General features: G+C 45.1%; 1 protein-coding gene across 1 annotated transcript in view; it reads right to left on the bottom strand.

Moving 5' to 3' along the window:
- The window catches only part of THUMPD2 (THUMP domain containing 2), an 898882-nt gene that overhangs the window by 596820 nt on the left and 279887 nt on the right, over positions 1–22175 (bottom strand). The window lies entirely within an intron of this gene.

The following is a 22175-nucleotide window of genomic DNA, read 5'->3' as shown; positions in this document are numbered from 1 at the left end:
AAATTGTGCTTGATGGAGAGAGCTGCATCTGGAAATATTGTGTGTATCTACTTTTGCTCCAAGTGAACGTCCCTCTCCAGTGTCAGTAGTGAGGATTCAGGAGCCTTGATTACTAGCCCAGAGAGGGGATGTCACAATCATCATCATCAACCCATTTTTCTACATGGGGTTGAGGTGTCATGTCACTTGTTGCCATCTCTCCCTATTCCATGCCACTCTCCTACCTTTTCTAACACTCATGCCTGACTGTCCCAGGTCTTCTTTTACACAATCGATCCACCTCTTTTCTGGACACCCTCACTTCCTCTTTCTTTCTTCCTGGCTGTCCCAAATCTTTTTCACCATATTGCTTTCCTGCACATGTGCCTGAACCAAGGTAATCTATTATCTTTGACCTTTACAGCAATTGGAGTTACTTTGGCTTCTGTTCTCATGTTCTCATTTCTTTGTCTGTCCCACAGAGTGCATCCTGCCACCCATCTCACGGACTTCATCTCCATCACCTCTAGCTTCCTTAACTACTCTGCCTTTACTGCCCAGGTTTCTGTACTATAGAGTAGTACTGGTCGCACCACTGTTTTAGACAACTTACTTTTCAACTTCTTCGGCATCCTTCTGTCATACACTACCCCTGTCATTCTGTGCCAGTTGCCTGCAGCCCCTTTAATTCTAGTTTTGACCTCCTCATTCATACTTACCTTTTCCCAACAATCCCTCCCAGATACTTGAAGTTGTTAACCTGTTCTACTATTTTCCCTTCTATCTCAATTTTCAATTTATTCTGATTTCCCCCATTTACTGCTATTACATCTGTCTTATCTGTGCTCAATTTTATCTCAAGTGCCTTCAGTTTTGCATTCCATTCCCCTACCCTTTGCTGAAGTTCTTGCTCTGAGTCTGCCTGTAATGCCACATCACTTGCATACAGGAACTTTGTTGATCTATTCCCTCTGACCTGTTTGCTAATGTAGTCCATCACCAGTATGAACAGTGGGTTCAGAGATGAATGCTGATGCACACCCCCTCTGTAAGAATGAACATTGTTTGGACTTGAGCGATTAGATCCTTGTACACAGCTTGCACTAATTCTAGCAATGTTTTCCTGTTGGTCCACCATGTGGGGGGCACCCATTATCAAAAACAATTCCTGTTGTCCTGCTTTATCGAGTAGGTCTTGCAACTCCTGTTTAAAAGAACTATTTTCCTCACTGTCACAACCTTGTTGTGGAGCATATGCTGAGAGTATGAATTCTGCTCTATCACTGCTCTGAAGTCTGACTGCCATGAGTCTGTCACTAATTCTGGTGACATCCCTCACTGTTTTCTGAAGCCTCTCGCTCATCACAATTCCCACACCACTCCCCACCTGTCTTTCTCCTGAGCAGTAGACTCTGGATCCCAAGCCAAGTGGCTTTGCTGCATTGCCCTTCCATGTGCAGCCTCCTCCTTACCATCATGTCATCCACTTCAAAGCTTCATCCTGTCAGTGAACTTGCATTGAGTGTGACAATTCTGAGTTCATGTTTGGCAGGTTGATTGGTTTTATATCCAGCTGGGTAACTGGACACCAGCCATCCTGTAGCTTATTGATCCAAGGTTGCTGGGCTTTATTGTGAGAACATACTGGTCAATAGGGGCACACACTCCCCTCCCACCATTAGCACTGGGCCCTGGCGTAGATCAGAGTAGGTTGGGTCCTCAACCTACTTATCACCAGCAAATACCCATGCCCATTTTGGTGACATTAGTCAACACAATAAGATCACCTAGAGCCATATTTTTACACCGTTGAGTGGCTAACCTTGGTACAGTACTCAGTCTGCTATATGTGTTCTCCTATCTTAAGAACACTGTACACCACAGTAAATATCCAAAGCGCTTGATCTAAACAACTCTTCCCCTATAGGGCACCATCTACAGTCTATGCTTCTGCCCATAGCTCCATTCTTAGGTGAGTTTTGAAATGGAAACACTCAGCAAGTTTTCCTTTTTTTTTTTTTTTGAGGTGGGAAGAATCCCCCTCCCCCCCAAACACACAGGGAGAACATACAAATTCCAAACAAGCATTGGTCAGAGGTCAGGATCAGACCTTGCACCTTGTGCATGGGAGGTGATGACATTATGCCAACTGGTCTCCTTGTAACTTGTGCGTGGGAGGTGATGACCTTAACTATTATGTCAACTGGTCTTCACCTCCCATCCTGTAAAGCTTGGGGTAGAGCAGGTCAGAGTGGGGTTGACTGGAGGGGGTGAGAAAGAAGATCCAGTTGTGGTTTCAAGACCCAGGAAGACTTCTTTAGTTGAGGCCTGAGCAGGGGAAACCAGACTTGCCTAGGCCACAATAGAGCCATGAGAATCACAGCTGATTTGCACAGCAATGCTTTAAGAAACTTGGAAATAAGGGAAATGGTGGAAAGGCGTATAAAAGTCTGGGGGGGGGGGCACTGACAGATTAGAGCATCCCATAGTGACTGTCCCTCTCAGGATAACACATCAATGTAGCTGCTACATTTGGGGTTGGTTATGGTGGCAAATAGGTTGCAGCTATGCTTGCCCCAATGACTGAATATCTGTTGAGCTATTGAAGGGTTGAGGAGCAACAGGCTAGACCTCTTGGAGCTTGTCTGCTAGGTAGCTGACTCTTTCCCTAAATGTGCATTGTCACTAAAAAGCAATGCAAATCTAATACCCACTGCTATATCCTCATACTTATCTGTAAAGGAGGGTAATATTTGGCTCCTCTCTGTTTGCTGATGTATCAGACTATGGACATGTTCAATAGGATCAAATTCACCTCCTGGGGAAGGATGTCCTGGTATTCCTGTAACATTATGAGGACTGTTCTCATCTCCAGGACATTGGTGTGAAGGTTGGGTTCTTCTTGTGTCCATACTCCTCAGACCATCCTCCCCTTGAAATGACCCCCCCCCCCCAGCCCACCCTAGATAGGAGTTGTCTATGGTACCTACCACTGTTGGGGGAAGTACGACAAAGGGTTTGCCAATAAGAAGATAAGGGTCAGCCACCTGTTTTGATGGTTTCTGCATGATGGCAGTAGTAGGATGGGATGAGATAGAGGGTCTAACAACTGAGATCACTGTCGAGAGTAATCAATGAACAATCTTCAAATGAAAATGGGCATGAAAGACCATCCCATTGAAGCAGCCATGAGTCCTAGTGCTTTTAAAATCAAAGAAGCTATAAGAGAATGTTGTTGCAGTGGCAGAAGCACAGTTACCTTGATAGCATGTACCTTTTCTGTGGGAAGATGTATAAGACATTTCCTGTACTTCGGCAGCAACTAGTAAACCTGATGTGTTGTGTAGGATGGAAGCATGATTTTTCAAGATTCACAAACACCTAGAATAGGCAGAACTGTAAAAAGTAATCTATGGCATCAAGAAAGGACTGTAAGTTTGTTGTCAAGAGAATGCATTCATCCAGGCAGAAGAAAATTTGTATTCCTTTGAGTTGCAAATGGACTGTGACTACTGCCATGCACTTGGTGAACACCCAGAGGGCTGTAGTGAGACTGAAGGGCAAGACTCTAAACTGATACTGACAGGCACCCAGCTGGAAGTGTAGGTACCTAGAGGATTATTTTGCAATCTTTATGTTGAGGTAAGCATCCTAGAGGTTTATTGATCACATGCAATAATTTGGCCTTAAGTATGGCTGAACTGCTTGCAATGTGACCATTTTGAAAATGGCCTTTTTGACATATTAGGTTAGACCACTGAGATCCAGGATTGGCCTGAGGTCTTTGTTTTCCTTTGGTACTGTAAAGGATTAAAATGAAAATGCACATGTTCTAGAAGGTTAGTGTATTTGTTTGCAACAACATAAGCAGAAACATGGAAAAGTATAGAATATTAAGTTTCACTTCCTGAGTATGACGCAGCCTTCTTTCTAAATCTCATGGTAAAAAGAAACTTACTCCATACTAAGTTAGAAATGTAGATAAACAGTTGCAGATCTATTTTTAATAAACAATGTATTTCTATCAGATATTTAGTAATGGTCTGAAGAATAAACTGTATTATGAACTGTATTTGTTAGCATTTTTTCTCTTAGATGCTAGCAGTAGTATGACTGATAAAACTTACTTTGTTAAAGTTCTTCTATAAGAAGATCATGAATTATTTTATTCAGGGAGACATGACTTTCGGAGTACTTTCTCTCACGTGTGTGTTATTTCTTTTAATAAATTATATTTTAATCTGCTAATGACTGAAGTTTATTTGGTACTTTTCCGTTAACGGAGCAACATTTTCAACTTCAACTCTAACACATACTGAATTGTAAGAAGAGTTGACTTTGTTTTAAGACGTGTAATATTGCCTTTTTTTATTAAAATGTAGAGTAATCTGTATTATCTGGCATGTTACAGCTGTGCTTTACATCCTCGCACAGCTGTTAGGCTTGATGTGCTTTATGTTTTAAATCGGAAAACAGCTGTTACCAATAAAAGCGGTTTTCTTATACTGGTTTCTACAACTTGGATAGTGTTGCCGTGGCATCCTAAATGACTGTGTTTTTCAGTACTGGAAATTAAGTAAATTTGAAGTAGTTATTCCATTTGTTATTATCTTGTCAGCCTTGATGTGTATTTTACTTTTCAATGTGAAAACAGCTGTTAGTTAGCATCGCAGCTCGTTTAAGGTGGTAGCTACAACCTAGAAAGTGTTGCCGTGACAACATAAATAACTTGCTTTTCAAGTAATGAAAAGAAACACAATTTGTTTTTTACACAACTCAGTTCTGTTCTGATGTAGGGCCGATAACAGGAAAGCACTCATTAACAGTGTTGCCCTGATTGTTGCTGTAAAATGATATATGGACAATTAGTGTATAACTATTGATTTCTGCTTTCCAGCCAAAAAAAAAAAACAGTTCTTTTCCAATGTCAGGTTTAAAACTGAAAGTGCTCATTACGAGTGTCGCCGTGATCACAGAAAAGTTGCTCAGACATAATATAAGGAAAATAAGGGTATCAGTACTGATTTCTGCTTACTAGCCCAAATAAAAAGCATGTTCTTTTCCGATGTTGGGCTGATTACGAAAAGCATCCGATGTTGGGCTGATAATAGAAAAAACTCGCCAAACTGCTCATTGACAGTGCTGCCCTGATAACGGAAAAAAAGAAGTTATGTACTTACCATAACGTTCCATATTTGTAGTCCATCTCGCCTACATTCTTCCTGGATGGGTTTGGAGCCGATATTCAGCTCAGACTCAGCCAATACTAAAGCTCGAGAGCTTTTACTGGCTCGAGGCTAGCCCCTATCCCATGGTGCCTCACGGCAATTCCCCAGATCTAGTTTGCAAGAAAGCAATAAATACCTATCAGGTAAGAATAAAAAAAGGAGCTGTATAAATACAGCAAGGATTAGAAATATAATCCATTTCAGGTGAACAATAAAAAGAACAATGTCAGGCAGCACCAAAAAGGTCCCCCAGAAACAGGAAGGGGGTTGGAGGGAGGGACGCAAGAATATAGGCGAGATGGACTACAAACATGGAATGTTATGGTAAGTACATAACTTCTTTATGTTATGTAGTCCTATCTCGCCATAATTCTTGCTGGATGGGACAGTATCCCTAGCACCTCTATCCCGGGTGGCTCAAGCAAAGAGACTCTTCAGCACAGTCGACTCAAAAGATGACCTGTCACAAGAGGCCAAATCCAATTTGTAATGAGTGACAAATGTATGTGGTCTTGCCCAAGTAGCTGCTGCACAAACAGTATCAATTGGGAGCCTAGATCTAAAGGCACATGAAGTAGCTACAGCCCTAGTAGAGTGACCTTTAACACTGACAGGTAATTGTCTACCAGCTTGTTTATAAACAAAGGATATGCAATCCGAAAGTCATTTCGAAAGAGTAATTTTAGAAACAGGCAAGCCTTTCCTTTTGTCAGAAAAGGAAACAAAAAGTTGATCAGATATTCCTGTGTATATAAAACCTGAGTATTCTGTGGACATCTAGCTGGTGTAGTCTATACTCTGATTTATTAGAGTGGTTTAGAAAAAAGCACAGGTAGCTCAATGGTGGTATTCAGATTGTGCTCTGAGCAAGGAAGAAAGGGTTTGTCCTGAGAGAGAAACTCTATCCTTGTGAAAGATAATGTAAGGAGGTTGAATAATTAGAGCTTGTAGTTCTGAAACTCTCCTAGCAAATGTTATGGCTACCAAGAATAAAGTTTTCCATGATAACAATTTTAAGTCTGATGACGAGGACGGCTCAAAGGGTGCAGACATCAAAGATGAGAGGACTAAGTTTAAGTCCCAGGGTTCTAATGGTTGTTTTATTGGGGGCTAATTGAACTCTACCTGTAGCGGCTGCCACTCCGTCATGAAAAATTGTTGCTAGGAAGGATAAAATGGATTCTAAAAGAACCGTATATGGGTCTAAGCCCCGATTCATAGCCCAAAGGGAAAGCCTTTTCCATTTGCTAGAATGTAGTTTCTGAGTGGAAGGTTTGTGGGATGAAATTAGGATGTGTCTGACCGCAGGGGATAAGGGAATACACCTGGCTATTCATGGAACTGGAGCAGCCATGCTGTCAATTTTAGGGTGTGGATGGAAGAATGAAACTATCCCGATTGATGAATCTGGAGATCTGGAGATGGATCCAGAATCCATGGTTCCTCCAAGAGGTAGGGCCACAGGAAGGGAAACCAAACTTGTTGAGGCCAGTAAGGAGCAACGAATATCAAGGAACTCCTCAACTGTCTTGCTTTCTGTATTGCTTTGGGGATGAGTGGAAAAGCAGGAAAGGCATAAAGAAGTCCCGGGGGCCAATCGTGAACTAGAGCATCCCTGGGTAACACCCCTGGATGGGGAATGAGGGCAAAGTAGCTGCTGCATTTGGTGTTCAGGTGAGTGGTAAAAAGATCACAGCAAGGCTGGCCCCATCTGTGAAAGATCTCTTTCGCAACCATTGGATTCAGGGACTACTCATGAGGCATCAGAATTGCTTGGCTGAGTTTGTCTGCTATTACGTTGGATTTCCTTGGGATATGCATTGCTATCAGGAAATGTTGAGTATCCATCGCCCATTTCCAAACTCTTAAGGCCTCTTGGCAAAGGAGGTAGGACTTGGTCCCCCTTGCTTGTTTACATACCACACGACAGACATGTTGTCTGACTGAATCTCAATCGTCTCGGTGGGAAGGGAGCTGTAAAGTGCTTGCAACGCATACAGCACCGCTCTCATCTCCAGAACATTGATGTGAAAGTGGTTCTGCCAAGTACCTTGGACTGTTATTCCCAGATAATGCCCACCCCACCCTATCTGGGAAGCGTCCGTGGTCAAAACTGCTTTCTCTTGGGGAGGAACAAGTGGACAACCTGGGACAAGTTGTTTTGCATGTAACCACCATGTCAGATCCTTTTTGCATGCGTTTGTTATTAATATCTGGTGAGACAATGGAAGGTTTTGCATGGACCATTGTGTAAATAGCAGCCACTGGAGAATCCTCATGTGTAGGTGAGCAAGAGGAACTAATAGGATGGCAGGAGCCATAGTCCCGAGGACTTGAAGGACTACTCTGGCCTGGACTCTTTGTTTGTTTAGTAAGGATCTGACCTGACTGTGTACAGATTCCAGTCTTTCATGTGTAAGCCTTACTGACATGGTGGTTGTGTCTATTTCTGAGCCTAAATATACAATGTGCTGTGAGGGAGATAAGACTGACTTTTGCAAGTTGACGGTGATGCCTAGACTGGTGCACAAGGATAGTATCTCGTCCCAGGTCCTTATTAGTTGATGCTTGGTGGTAGCAGTGAGGAGCCAATCGTCTAGGTACGGAAACACCTGGAATCCTTGACGCCTCAGGTGAGCCGTTACCACTGCCATGCATTTGGTAAACACTCTGAGGGCTGTAGTGAGGCCAAAGGGCAGTGTTCTGAACTGAAAATGACTGGCTCCCAGCCAGAGACGTAAATGTCTTCTGGACCGCCTGTCCATTTTGATGTGATAGTACGCATCCTGTTGATAAATGAGCACATCCAGTTGTCTTTCCCGATAAAGGGAAATATCGACTGCAGAGTGATCATTCGGAACTTCGATTTTCTTACATGCTTGTAGAGCTTGCTGAGATCTAGAAGTGATTCCAGTCCCCTGTCTTTTTTGGACCTAAAAAGAATCGAGAGTAAGTTCCAGATCCTACTTGCTCTGCGGGGACTTCTTGGATGACTCCTTTTTGCAGCAACGAGATGACCTCTGATGTTGCACGGTCTAGTTGGATGGGTGGTACATCTGGTAGAGACCGGTTTGTTGGGGGTTAGGAAAAGATGGGAATCAGATAACCTCTGGATATTATTGTGTGTACCCAACAATCTTGAGTGATAGTTAGCCAGGCGCTTGGGTACAGCAATATACGACCCCCGACTGCCTCCAGAGATGGACAGTCGGGCAACCATTCAGGGTCGATGGAAGGGATGATCAGAGAAAGCTTCTCTGTCTCCCTGATGTTGCAGACCTCTGCCACGAGGGCGGCATCTTCCATTATATCCTCCCCCTCTGCCTCTGGGGGAGGGTTGACCTTGTGCTTGAGAGAAACCTTTTTGGGATTTGCGGAACCACATTTTCCCTCCTGTATTACCCTTGGGATAGGGTCTGGATGGGAGAGAGAAATGGATTCCGACGGCAGATAAGGTTTTCCCTTCCTGCTCGCACCTAGTCAAAGTCTCTTTCACATGGGGTCCAAAAAGAGATGAACCATCAAAGGGAACATTAGTGAAGGAAGACTTGAAGGATTCCATAAAATTACAAAGAGGCATCCACGAATGTCTCCTGAGGGATATTCCTGCTGTGGCTGCCCTACTCACTCCATCTGCTGCATATGAGATCAGCCTCATGGAGGAGTTAGCTATGGAAGTAAGGGCGGAGAGCTGCGTAGAAACCTTATCCATGGAACCCGGGGCTACTGAACCCTGGAGAGTATCTCCTAACTCTTTCAGGAGATCCCTCTGAAGACGAGTAAAATGAGTCAGGTAATTCAGCGATCAATGTAAATGCCGCTGAAGAAAAATCATGGTTCCCGTACCTATCCATCATCCTGGACTCCTTGTTAGGAGGATGGATATTAGAAGATGTCTCAGACAATTCCATCTTGGTGGCCGCTGCTACCACCATAGCATCAACTAGAACTCCCTTACTAAGGAAAGACTTGTCTTCAGGTGCTGTCATAAATTTGTTTGGCCTCCTCGGGACGGCTTCCACTGAATCTGGAGAGATCCATTCTTTCCGCAATATGACCCCCAAAATCTGGTCATAAGGCGGCGTCACCCAGGAGGTGGAAGGTTGGGAGCCAAAGGCCTCAAGATACACTGATTCATCCTCAGTAGGGTTAGAAGTCTTCCAATCATCCCTCTGTCTAAGGATTTCTAGGATGTTGGAGAAAGAGACATCCTCAGAGGAGGATCTAGGGGACCCTTCTGATTCCTCAAAATCAGTGTCTGACGTGACAGACCCAGGTGAGTCAACATGCTTCCTCTTACACAGCCTCTTCCGAGGAAGCTCTCCAGTGGGATAATCTGGGGAGGTCTCGGAAGAGGGGGCACCTTCAATGGGAGCTACTTGGGCCTCTGGTTCCCTATGCTGTCGGGGTGGCAGGGTGGAAGAGGTTGCTGCCTGCTGCTGATGGGACACAGGTTCCAGAGGAACGGCTTTGGCAGAGGATAAAGCCTTCTCTATAGCTTTGAAAGACCACCCCCACTCCAAAGCAGACCTCCGCTCCGAGGGGGCGGATGGTCAACTCCTAGCAAGAGGGAATGGCTCTGAAGTAGAAGTGGGAGCCGAGCTGAGTCGAGGTGAATCTCCGACAGGGAGGGTCGGTTCCAACGAGAACCCAGAGTGAGTAGACACGAGAGAGTCGGCTCCCAGAACCCTCGGCTCCAGAGTGAGCCATCGAGAATAGAGTAATTGGCTCCGAGGAAACAGGCTGAATCCCCAGAGCTGAAGGGTCCAAGACAGAGGAACCTGATGTAATAGGCTCCGAGAGCGAAGCATTCAGAGGAGGAAGAGTGGTCAGTAAGGGGTCGGCTCCGGACAGGCCATTTTTCTAGCCAGAGATGGATCTAAAAGTAACCTATTCACCACCCTCTCGATGTCCTCATCTGATAAGGTCCTGGAGGATCTGGTGGAGACAGAAGGAGACCTCCTTCTCTCCAAAATAGGAGATCTCAATGTAGGAGATACAGTCTCGATGTCAGGCAAAATTTTTATTACCGAAGATTGTCTCGGAACCGATGAAATCGACGGCACCAAAGTAGATGAAGCTGACTCGGAACCGGAACTTGTTAGTTCCGACACTTTAGTCTTTTTTTGACAGCTCTGAAGCCAAGACCGATGATTTTCACTTTGAGGATTTTGGAGCTGCCTGACTAAGTTCCAGCTGTTCCTGGAAGGAACTGGTCATGAGACCCCTGTCAATGATTTTTCTCTTTCTCTCATTCAAAACTCGAGCGCTAAAAGCGTGACAGAAGGCGCAGGGTTCCTGTAAATGGGCTTCACCAAGGCAATATACACAACTAGTGTGGCTGTCTGTAAGAGGCATTTTCTGCGCACACCTATTGCACTTTTTGAACCCCGAAAGTCAATGATCCTTATCTTTATCTTTTTACATACTTATAACTAAGACAAAAAGATAACAACAGTAAAGGTACTGACTCCAATAAAGATGAGAAGGGAGAAGATAACTTTTTTTTTTCTTAAACAGTCACACACACACAGGGAGGAATGGCCCTCTAACTTAAATGGGCACTATGGCCCTCTAACTTAAACGGGCCGTACAGTCCTAAGGGGGAATAGGGGTTGAGTAACTTTCAAAAACAGTCACACAAGAGATAAAAGACTATCTATATAAAAATCTGAAAGACAAAATAGGAAAAGACTAAATATTGTAAAAAAAAATAGTTTTACTTAGCCAACGAGCCAGTAAGACACAACCTCGAATCTTTTGCGGCAAATGAGATCTGGGGAATTGCTGTGAGGCACCATGGGATAGGGGCTAGCCTCGAGCCAGTCTCGAGCTTTAGTATCGGCCGATTCAGAGCCGAATATCGGCTCCGAACACATCCAGCAAAAATTACAGCGAGATAGGACTACATAACATATACCGTTTATTTTATTATGGTTAAACATTAGCAGTACTAAAAAGAATTTGGAATAATTTCTTGACCCTCTCTGGTCTGGTGAGACCTCCTGGATGGCTCTTTTTGAAGGACAGAAATCTCATTCTTGGTTGCTTTGTACTAGTGCAGTGGAACAAGTGACAGCGGCAAGGTTTGGTGAGGAGGGGAAAGGGAATGGTATAGCTTCTGCATGTTAGGTCTCTTACTGATTTGTCCCATGGGATAGCCAGCAAAACAGATACCCCCCTCCCTGACTGTCTCCAGAGGTGGGTGGCCAGGGCAAGCCTAGAGGGTTGCTACCTCTGTTTTTCAGAGAAGGGATTGCAGAATTCTGATTACATGGATAACCTTGACCTCTTTGTCAGTGTCCATTGGAGGGATCACTTCTGCCATGGACACCTCTGTCCAACGAAGAATCAAAAGGCTGACATTGGGGCGTTCTAAACCTCAGAGATTTAGAGCCCTTCTGATTCCTATTTCAAGGTCATTGAGGGCCATCAAACCTAACTTCTACAGCAGATAACGTCTTGCCTTCCTTAACAATTTCACTTTCACTCTAGGATTGAACAGAGAGGTGCCATCAAAGGAAGAGATAGTGAAGGATACCTTGAAATCGCCCATAAAGTCACAAAACCAAAGCCAGGCATGGTAACACATGGTGAGAATGGTACCTCCTGTTCTATCCACCCACTGATAGCACTGTGCTGCATTTACTTGGACAAGTTTGTAATATTCAACACTGACTGTCCCCAAAGCTGTCTCAAGTTGTTTCTGAGAGTCTTGTAGTGGAAGCTTTCACAAAGTATCCATAACTTGATGTGCTAGGTCTCTTTGGAAGCAATTCACATGTGTCAGGTAGTTAATATGCCCAGAACACAGATGCCAGAAGTGTAAGGTGGTTTTCTCATTCTGTCTATCATCCTAGATTCTCAGTTTGAAAGCTGGAGAGCTCATCCTTAAGTTCCTTACTGGTGACTGCTGCAATCATCATACAGTCCACTGGAGAACTTTTTGACCAGAACTGCCTATCCTTAGGTAAGTACAGGGTATAGCTTCTCCATTGTTGGGCTGTGGCCATTCTCTCATAACAGCCAAGTCCATAAGGCTGACTACATGGTGAGCCACCCAGGAGATAGAAAGACCACAAATGTTTGCCTCAAATATTAATTCCTCAGCCTGAGAGGACAGTTTGGTGGGCCTGATCCCCTCTATCTCAGCAGTTCAAGGATTTTGCCAAAAGAGGCATCTTGAGGAGGGGATTTTGGTGAACCCTCTTGATCCTCCAAATCAGTGTCTGATGTGGGGGACTCTGTTGGGGAGAATACATATCTCCTTTTACATGTTCTCTTCCATGGGATCTCCAGTTGTGACTGACTGGAACTCATGGAAGAGTTTGTTAGCACATCTGGCCTTTCTATGAAAATATCACTTCTACTCTAGCCGTGGAAACAATGATGAGAAGGCTTAGAAGCAGATAGGTGGGCATCCAGAGATGGAGATGATGCTGAAGGAAGCTCTGTCTGACATCCTGATGGAGATACTATCACTCTCCATGACAAATTCCAATATGGGATCCATGAACACCTGGGAGTCTGACTTTGGAGAACAGACCCCCCCCAACCCGCCAAAGCTGATGTGACTTGAGTTGAAAGTTGAATCCCCAACACAGAAGTGGATGGATTTGAGTTGGAGATTGGCACTGACAGCTTAAAGGCGGACTCCAACACCAAAAATGCCCTTGGTTTGGGATTGAAGCACCACAGCTGAACAGTTGGTTCTGGCACTCATTTGGCCCCAAATGTCTCAGGATTGAGTGTGTCTAATGTAAAGAGTTCAGGACAGAAGGAAGAGAAATTACAGACACCAAAGCTACAGTCTCTGGGATGGAAGTCAGCTTCAAAACCACTGGCACAGAGACAAGAATTAGGGAGGTAGCTAAAGACGTGAAGGGGGCCAACCTGATCAATCCAGAAAACAGAGGGGGATGGGATGATACCCAACACTATCTGGTTCAGTCCACTTCTGAAGTGCTTCTGAACAATCTAAAAGCTCTGAGTGATGAAGCTAAGGGAAGCCAAGAAGAATGAAACTAGAGAGTTCCTTTTCCAGAAACTGCCTGCTTAAAATCCCAAAAGGTGATTTGTCACACATGACAACGGTCTCAAAGGAAACCTGCTTTGCTGCAGCTGAAGTGGATAGCAGTGAAGACTTTATTTCTGTATGAGGAAGTTTCAGTTCCAAGAATGTTGAAAATCCTCTGCTTTCCTTTTCTCTTCCTTGGCTCCTTCTCTTCAATCCTCTCTTTCTCACTCTGAATATCCATTTTCCTTCCTTTTATCACTCTTCTGAGAAGCCTGTGTGCCTGGATGCAAAAGACTATTAATTAAACGTTTATTCCAGCTATCTGCAAGGGCTCTGAATTTGAACCCTTGGCCATAGGTTCATAGGTATACAGATGTATACTAGGCTAATGACCCTGGATACTTTACAAGCCTACCCCATAGGATTACCCTGGCATCATGCCACTCTACCTTGGTTCCCAGTGCCTCTGTCGAGTAAAGCCACTGGAGTGATCCCTGGGGTGAATTTTCTGTAAAGCCACTGGAGTGATCCCTGGGGTTAATTTTCTATTTCCCATCCACTCATCAAGATCTCTCTTGTATAGGGTCAGTGAGGTGCTCTGCTTGACATGTATGGGAAGTCTATTCCATAGCACGGGCAGTCTCTGGGTTATGAACCTGTCCCATTAGCATGTTCTGTTGACTGTGGTAATGAGGTTGAGGTCTCTGGAGCATGTGGTGCAGAGGGATTGGAATTTCTTTAGATGAAGCATTTCTAACAGAGCTGAGTCAGACATGGCTTTGTAAGTCAAGCAGAGATCTTCTCTAAGTAGGCAATATGAGACAGAGAATAGTTGGAGTTTTTTGAGTCTGCCCATATAGGACAAATGTTTAAGGCCTAGGATCCTCTTTGTGAGGTACATTTGTGGCCTCTCCAGTTGTTGCAGGAGTTTAGTGAGGTACATGCAAAATGGGAATTGTACTCAATGATTGGCCTAATGAAGTAAGAGTAGAGGGAGACAATGACCTCTTTCTACCTGGATGCAAAACACTTAGTAATGAGATGTGCCACATAGAAGGACTTTCTGACCACATTGGCAATGTGGTGGTCAAAATAGAGGTTGCTGTCAACCTGTGTTCCCAGATATCTTATAATGCCTTCTGTGCTCAGTGGACTACCATCGATGTGGTAATTCATGGGAACTGCGTTTTTCCCAAAGGGGATGAGAATACATTTTATGGCATTGAGCTTAAGGCCATGGTTCTGACATCAGTTGTTAGTCTCAGTGTGGCCTTTTTGTAGGATGACAACATCACTTGGGGAGTTAATAATAGCTCTCACCTGAAATCGTTTGTGAACTTTGTCAGCCAGAGTCCCTTCATGTTGGCCTGGACTTCAGAGAAGTAGATACCAAACAGGAGAGGACCCAGGACCGAACCCTGTGGGACTCCACTCATGACTGATTGCAGACTGACTTGGAGTCAGCTACTTTCACACTGTGGGTTCTACCTGTGAGCCAGTTTGCAACCCACCAAGTGATATAGGGGTTGATTCCTAGCTTAGTGAGTTTTTCTATGATTCCTGAGTGGGGAATGGTATCAAAGGCCTTGGCCAGCTCAAGGTAGCTGTATGAACCGGGTTTCTATTATGTGATCAAAGTTTTGAAACTTCGTACACGACAATATCAAACTTGTCTGTTCAAAGTTTCAAACCTTCAAACATGGCAAAAAAATAAATAAAAGATGCAACAGTAAACTAACTGTTGCAAGCAGGGGGGCAAACCCCCCCTGCACCCCCCCCGCTCTTTAAATATACCAACTCTGAGATCGCACTACAGTGCAGTAAAGGGAAATATTCCCTTTCTGCACTATACTGCGGTCTCGGAGTTGGTATATTTAAAGAGCGGGGTGTGTGGGGGGCACAGCCCCCCACATGGTGGGTGCAGGGGGCTTGCCCCCCTGCTTGCAACAGTTAGTTTACTGTATCTTTTATTTATTTTTTTCTCTGTATTAGAATTTCAGCAAGTTCGACTATATGGTTTTGACAATATGGTTTCGACAATATAGGGTTCGAACTTGTTGAAGTTCGATAGCGTAATAGGAACCTGTATGAACCACCTTGTCTTCATCCACAGCTCTGGTGACTGACTCAAATAAGTTGAGCAGGCATGATCTACCCTTCACAAAACCAAACTGTGTGGGATCCAGAGTTTGGAGATTCCCTATATCCTTGTTTATTAGGTCCATGATGATGCGTTCCATAGCTCTGCATATCAGACTCATCAGGCTAATGGGGTGATAGTTCCCATGGTCTGTAGTCGCTCCTCCTTTGTAGAGAGAGATGACTGTAGCAGTGTGCCATTTGGTAGGGACATAGGTGAGGTGCCAGTTCACTCTGTAGTTCATGTAGAACACAGCCAGGGATATTGTCAGGTCCCATAGAATCTGTATTCTTGGCCTTGGACAGTGCTGTTTTAATCTGTGAAGCAGTAATACTGGGTGCGTGGCAATCTACTGGTATTGTGACTGATCTTTGGGGAGAGGGTAAAGTTGGCACTGAATATGTTGGCCAGTATACTGGCAATATCTATTAGTTTGGTATAGGAAGAACCATTTTGCAGTAGCTCAGAGCAAATCTGGGTATTGCCCTGGAGATTCTTTAAATAACTACAGAAGGCCTTGCGGTTGGCTTTACTATCTGCTGCAATTCTGTTTTCATAGCTAGCTTTAGAGGATTTGATGAGGGATCTCAACTTTTTGTTGAGACTGATAAGGGAGTTTTTCCAGTCTTCGGACTTCACCTTATTCCGCATCAGTTTCCTCCTTCTGATGTAGAGTTTGTTTATGGCAGCGTGAAAAATTAATTATCAAGGTGCTGCTTACTGTGATGGATCTGAAGTCTTCTTAAGACACTAAGGCCTTGCTGGCTGGATTTTTCTGAAACCAAAGTCTAGTTATAATTGCATTCACAGTCTGTTGCCCACAGAAACTTGCAGAATATACACTGATGCAGCATCAAAGACTGTCACTTTAAAAGTAGTAATTAATAAATAACTTTTAATAACAAACCACACATACTACTGTTACAGCTTCAGGTACTGTACTACTTTACTTCTCAAACAACATGGATGATGTGAGAGACAAAGAAGTTATGTCTTACCATAACGTTCCATCTGTATTGTTGATCCTTGGTCAGTCATTACGTATGGGTATCGGTTCCGACCTTGGAACCGAGCCGGCCATTTTCCAAGCTTGCGTCAGCTACAAGCGCTCGAGCTAAATTCTTACCCATAATCCCCCTCTCCCTGTTCAGATTGAGTTTGCAAGTCAAAAGAAGGTAGAGGCTACCTCTGGTCAAATGACCTAAGAGAACAGGATGGTGAGATCCACTAGAAGCCATAGGAGGGCGAAAGACGGAGGGTCATAATGACTGAACGAGGCTCAACAATACAGATGGAACATTACAGTAAGACATAACTTCTTTATCTGATATTGTTAATCCTCGTTCATTCCTTACGTATGGGACAGAGTCCCCAGCTACCTCTATTCCTGGGAGGCTCTCATGGAAGGACATTCCTGAGCACCATAGAACCAAAAGATGCTCTTCCCCTGGAGGCCAAATCCAATTTGTAATGATTGATGAAGGTATGAGGCGTAGCCCAAGTTGCAGCTGCACAGATGTCATGTAAAGAAGCTCTGGCATGGAAGGCAGCAGAAGTTGCCACCAACCTTGTCGAATGAGCCTCCGTGGTAGTAGGCAACGGAATATTATGTTGTGTATAAATGAAGGTCACACAGTCTTTCAACCTTCTAGCTAATGTTACCTTAGCAACAGCAGATCCTAATCTAGGTCCAGAATAGGCCAAAAATAACTGGTCAGACTTACGAGAGGATCTAGTCCTCTTTAAGTAAAAACGGATTTGCCCATGAATATCTAGGGTATGTAGGCAATACTTTCCTCTGTTTGAATGATTGGGAAAGAAAACTGGCAATTCAATGGTTTGATTAATGGACATTTCAGAGATCACTTCTGGCAGAAATGAAGGATTAGTTCTCAAAGACACTCCATATCTTTGAAAAATCAAGTATGGACTCTTGATGCATGACCAAAAACAAGGTTTTCCATGACATATATTTGAGGGCGCAAGAAGAAGCTGGTTCGAAGGGTGGCATTGTCAGAGCTTATAGAACTAATGATAGATCCCATGGTTGAATAGGTTCTTTAAAAGGTGGCTTCAGATGATTCACACCTTTTATGAAGGTCTTGCACAATTTGTGTGACATAAGAGAGGAGTCTTGGACACCCTCATAGAAATTACATATTGCAGCCAAATGAACTCTAATGATAGAGGCCAATAGACCCGATTGAAAAAGGTCAGCCAGATACTCTAGTATTGACACTGGTGCTGAGAAGGGATCTACTTGTTTTTCTTTCAGCCAATAGGTAAATCTTTTCCACTTGCTTAGATAAGTAATTCTAATGGAAGACTTATGAGATGCAATGAGAGTGTCACATTCTGGTAAAGAAAGATCATTCTGCCTGGCAATCAAAGGAATTGGAGTAGCCAAGCTGTGGGCTTCAGGCTGTCCAAGTTGGGATGAATCAGGTTCTGTGGATGTGAGATAAACTCCGGGGTTGGATGGAGAATCCATGGTCGATCTAGTAGGTGAGGCCAAAGGAAGGGGAACCAAATCTGATGAAGCCAATATGGTGCTATGAGCATCACCTTGCTTTTCAACTGACAGGCTTTCTTCAGAAACTGGGGAATGAGGGGAAAAGGTGGGAATGCATAAAGAAGACCCGAGGGCCAATCGTGGACTAGAGCATCCCTGGGTGACTGTCCCAGAGGGGGAATCAGGGTGAAGTAGTTGTTGCATTTGTAGTTGGTCAGGGATGCAAAGAGGTTGCAGCACGGACAGCCCCAGTGATGGAAGACCTCCGCTGCTATCAAGGGATTCAGGGACAACTCGTGAGGTTGTAGAATGCACCTGCTGAGTCTGTCTGCTATCACAATGGAACTCCCGGGAATGTGCATTGCTAGAAGAAAATGGTTGGTAGCCATTGCCCATTGCCATATCCTCATGGATTTGTTGATGTATCAGACCACCGCCATGTTGTCTGACTGAATTGCAATCATCCCAGACTGCAGCAGGGGATGGAATGCTTGCAACGCCAGAAGCACCACCCTCAGCTCTAGAACATTTATATGCAGTTGGGCCTCAATTTGGACCAAGTGCCTTGGACTGTCTGTCCCTGACATAGCCCCCCCACACCATCAGGGAGGCATCCGTGGTCACTGTAGCCTTGGGCTGCTGGGGGGAGAAGGGGCAAGACCAGTGTGAAGGATTGTGTGTCATCCACCAATTTAAATCCTGTTTACACCTGTGGGTTACTCGAATCTTGGCTGAAAGAGGATGCTGAAAGGGATACCATTGGGTGAGCAGTAGTCACTGTCGAAGCCTCATATGAAACCTGGCTAGGGGGACAATGGTGATGGAGGCTGCCATGGAACCCAACAGCTGTAGGACAGTGTGAGCTGTGGATTTCTCCCTTGAAAGGATTGGGATCAGTTGTTGTTTTATCCTTAGAATTCTGTGCTCTGGAATGGCAGCTCTGCAGTTCTTTGTATCCAAGATAACCCCTATGAATTCTGTGGACTGAGATGGGGTGAGATTGGATTTTTGCTAGTTTATGGTTATGCTTAGCCTTTGTGCAGCGAGAAGAGAGTATGCCAGGGCTTCTTCCAATAGATGTCTGGTGGGGGCAGAAATGAGCCAGTCATCTAGGTATGGAAACACCTGGAATCCTTGTAGTCGCAAGTGAGCTGTGATGACTGCCATGCACTTTGTGAACACTCTGGGGGCTGTAGAGAGTCCGAAGGGCAGTACTCTGAACTGGTAGTGACTGGCTCCCGCACAGAAGCGCAGAAATCTTCTTGATGGCTTGTCCACTTTTATGTGGTAGTACGCATCTTGAAGATCTATCGAGCACATCCAATCATCTTTTTCTAAAAGTGGGAGGATAGACTGCATTGTGACCATCCTTGTACTCTCACAAACCTGTTCAATACACTGAGATCCAAAACTGGTCTCCAGTCCCTGGTTTTCTTTGGCACCAAAAATAGTTTTTTGACCTTTAGACCAATGGGGATCCGTAGCAGAAGGGGACAAAATCTTATCTGGCCTCCAGGGAATAGCCTTAATGGTGACAGGAGCCTTCCACGCATGCTGCATGATGAGCCAGACAAGTTCATCGGCAGGTGGAGTAACCCAGGTGGTAGGGGGCCGGGTGCGCAAGACCTGCAGGAACACAGACTCCTCAGAGGTCGGATTAGAGGGCTGCCAGTCACCTCTCTGTTCAAGGATTTTGAGGATATCACCAAAGGATACCTCAGAGGGTGACCGAGGGGATCCTTCCCCCTCATCAAAGTCTGTGTCTTCAAGTGAGGGACTCCTCTGTGTAGTCCATGCGCTTCCTCTTACACAATCTTTTCCGGTGGACTTTCTCAGAGGGAGAAGCTGGGGAAGACAGCGGAAAAGGGGTTTCCTGTGTAAATATGTCCTGAGGCCCTTCCACCCAGTCTGCTAGGTGCGACTTGCGAAAACAGTGTACCAGAGGGCAGGGGGATAGACAGTACAGTATCGCCAGCAGAAGCCAGAGCCTTCTCCATCAGTTGATAGGCTGGTCCACCTGAAGAGGGGTGAGTGTCCAGGACAGGGGCCACCCCTCCCCTAAGTGGCTCAGCCTGCTGAATTGGAGTCCCCGGATGGCTGTGGAACAGCAAATTACACTTGTCGCAACTGTCATCCTGGCTCGTAGTAAAACTCTCCTGCCACGAAGGGCAACTGCAGCTCCTTAGTGAGATCCATAAAGGGAACTGCAGAGGGGGAAGACTGTGCTATATCAATGGACTTCAAAGGCAATGAAGGAGGAGAAAAAGAAGGGGTGTTTGTAGATGGGTGATCACCTCCCAAGGAAGGATAGGTCCTGGGGGGTGGGATACCTCTGGCCAGAAGCACTTGATCCACAAGCTGCAACACGTCGTGTTTGGAAAGGCTTCTAGTGGACCTCACGGAGACTGAGGGAGTAACAGGTCTGTCCACAGAAGAGACAAGCTCGGTGCCCACCTCACCAGTCCGCACCGAGCACAACGGTGCCGAGAAAGACTGGACTACGGGTGTCTGCACCGAGGAAATCATTGGTGCTGAGGTCACGGTCTGCACTGACAGAAGGATCGGTGCCAAAGTGGTTCCCGGTACCGAAGCTAGAACCGACAAAATTGGAGCCAATAACTGAGGCTTAAGTTCCGAGTATGATGTCGGAGCCGACGTGGTCAAGGTCTGTGCCGACTGAACGGTCGGTGCCGATGTAGTCGTAATAGTCTAAACCGAGGAGCCCCTCAGTGCCAATATAGTACAGGCTACAGGAGAAGATGGAGCCGAGATCACTGCTGGTGCCGAAGGTCTAGGTGCCGAAAGCACTGGGGCTGACTGAGTGAGCTCCGAAGCAGAAACTTTAGTCTTCTTAGGTCTTGGTTGGCGGGAGTCCCCAGATGGTGATGAAGGCAAAGACTTGGCCTTAGTAGGATCATCCAAAATTTTCTTATGGGCTCTAGGAGGGGTTGAAGCCTCAGACCCAGAAATAGCCTCTGAAAAGGGAGATTTGAGAAGTCCCTTCAGCAACAATAAGAAGTTATGTACCTACCATAACGTTCCATTTTAGTTGTCTTCTTCTCGCCTTCTTTCTTGCTGGTTGGGTTCAGAGCCGACTCTTGGCTCTGACTTGGCCATTTTCTAAAGCTCGAGAGCTACTTAGTGGCTCAAGGCCTCCCTATATCCCACAATGCCTGGCGCTAGACCCCCAGATCTCGTTTGGAAGACCTAACACCATAATAATACAAGAGGACAACTGTCCCAAAAGCAAGACTTCATCTAGAGGGCTGAAGAAAAAGGTAGAGGACATAAAACGGTAAAGACTCAGCCAGTGACAAGACTCGTAGGAAGACTCTTCTCGGTCCATCTAGGCTAGGGGGATGGAGGGTGGGATGCAAGAAAGAAGGCGTGAAGAAGACAACTAACATGGAACATTATGGTAGGTACATAACTTCTTAATGTTAAGTTGTCTCTCTCGCCTTCATTCTTGCTGGTTGGGACAGCATCCCTAGCACCTTAGTCCTGGGTGGCTCATCGGAACAGACTCTTGAGCACAGTGGAACCAAAATCAGCTCTGCTCCTAGAGGCCAGATCCAATTTATAATGTGAAATGAAGGTATGAGGGGTGGCCCATGTGGCCGCCGCACAAATGGCTCCCACAGGTAGCCTTGATTGAAAAGCTACTGATGTAGCTAAAACCCTAGTAGAGTGACCTTTAGGTTTAGCAGGGGGTTCTTTATTCCTCAACTGATAGACAAGGGTAATAATAGAGGACAACCACCTGGATAAGGTTACTTTAGACACTGGTCGACCTTGCTTACCCTCCGCATAGGACAGGAAGAGTTGGTCTGATTTCCTTATTTGCTCAGTCCTATACAAATAGAAACGTAATTGCCTATGAACATCCAACTGGTGTAACTTGTGTTCAGCTTTGTTGGAATAATTTGGAAAAAAGAGTGGCAGATCGATGGATTGATTCAAATTGTTCTCGGAGGGGACCTTAGGAAGGAACGAAGGGTTAGTCCTGAGTGAAACTCTATCCTTATGGAAAACTAGATAAGGAAGACGAACACAAAGGGCTTGAAGTTCAGAAACTCTCCTAGCTGAAGTAATGGCCACCAAAACGAGGGTTTTCCAAGAAAGCAATTTCAAAGAGCAGGAAGCTGCCGGTTCAAAGGGAGGCAGTATCAAGGAAGCTAGGATCAAATTTAAGTCCCACGGAGGCAGGGAATCTCTTACTGGAGGCTTGAGCAAGATTGTTCCTTTCAGAAAGGCTTTGCAAAGCTTATGGGACATGATGCTGGTTTCTGACAGGCCCGT

This window comes from Protopterus annectens, chromosome 1.part2 (genome assembly GCF_019279795.1).
Source record: "Protopterus annectens isolate FY-2018-M chromosome 1.part2, PAN1.0, whole genome shotgun sequence".
NCBI lineage: Eukaryota > Metazoa > Chordata > Ceratodontiformes > Protopteridae > Protopterus > Protopterus annectens.
The sequence above is the reverse complement of the archived record's forward strand: the minus strand, read 5'-3'. Positions and strand labels throughout refer to the sequence as shown.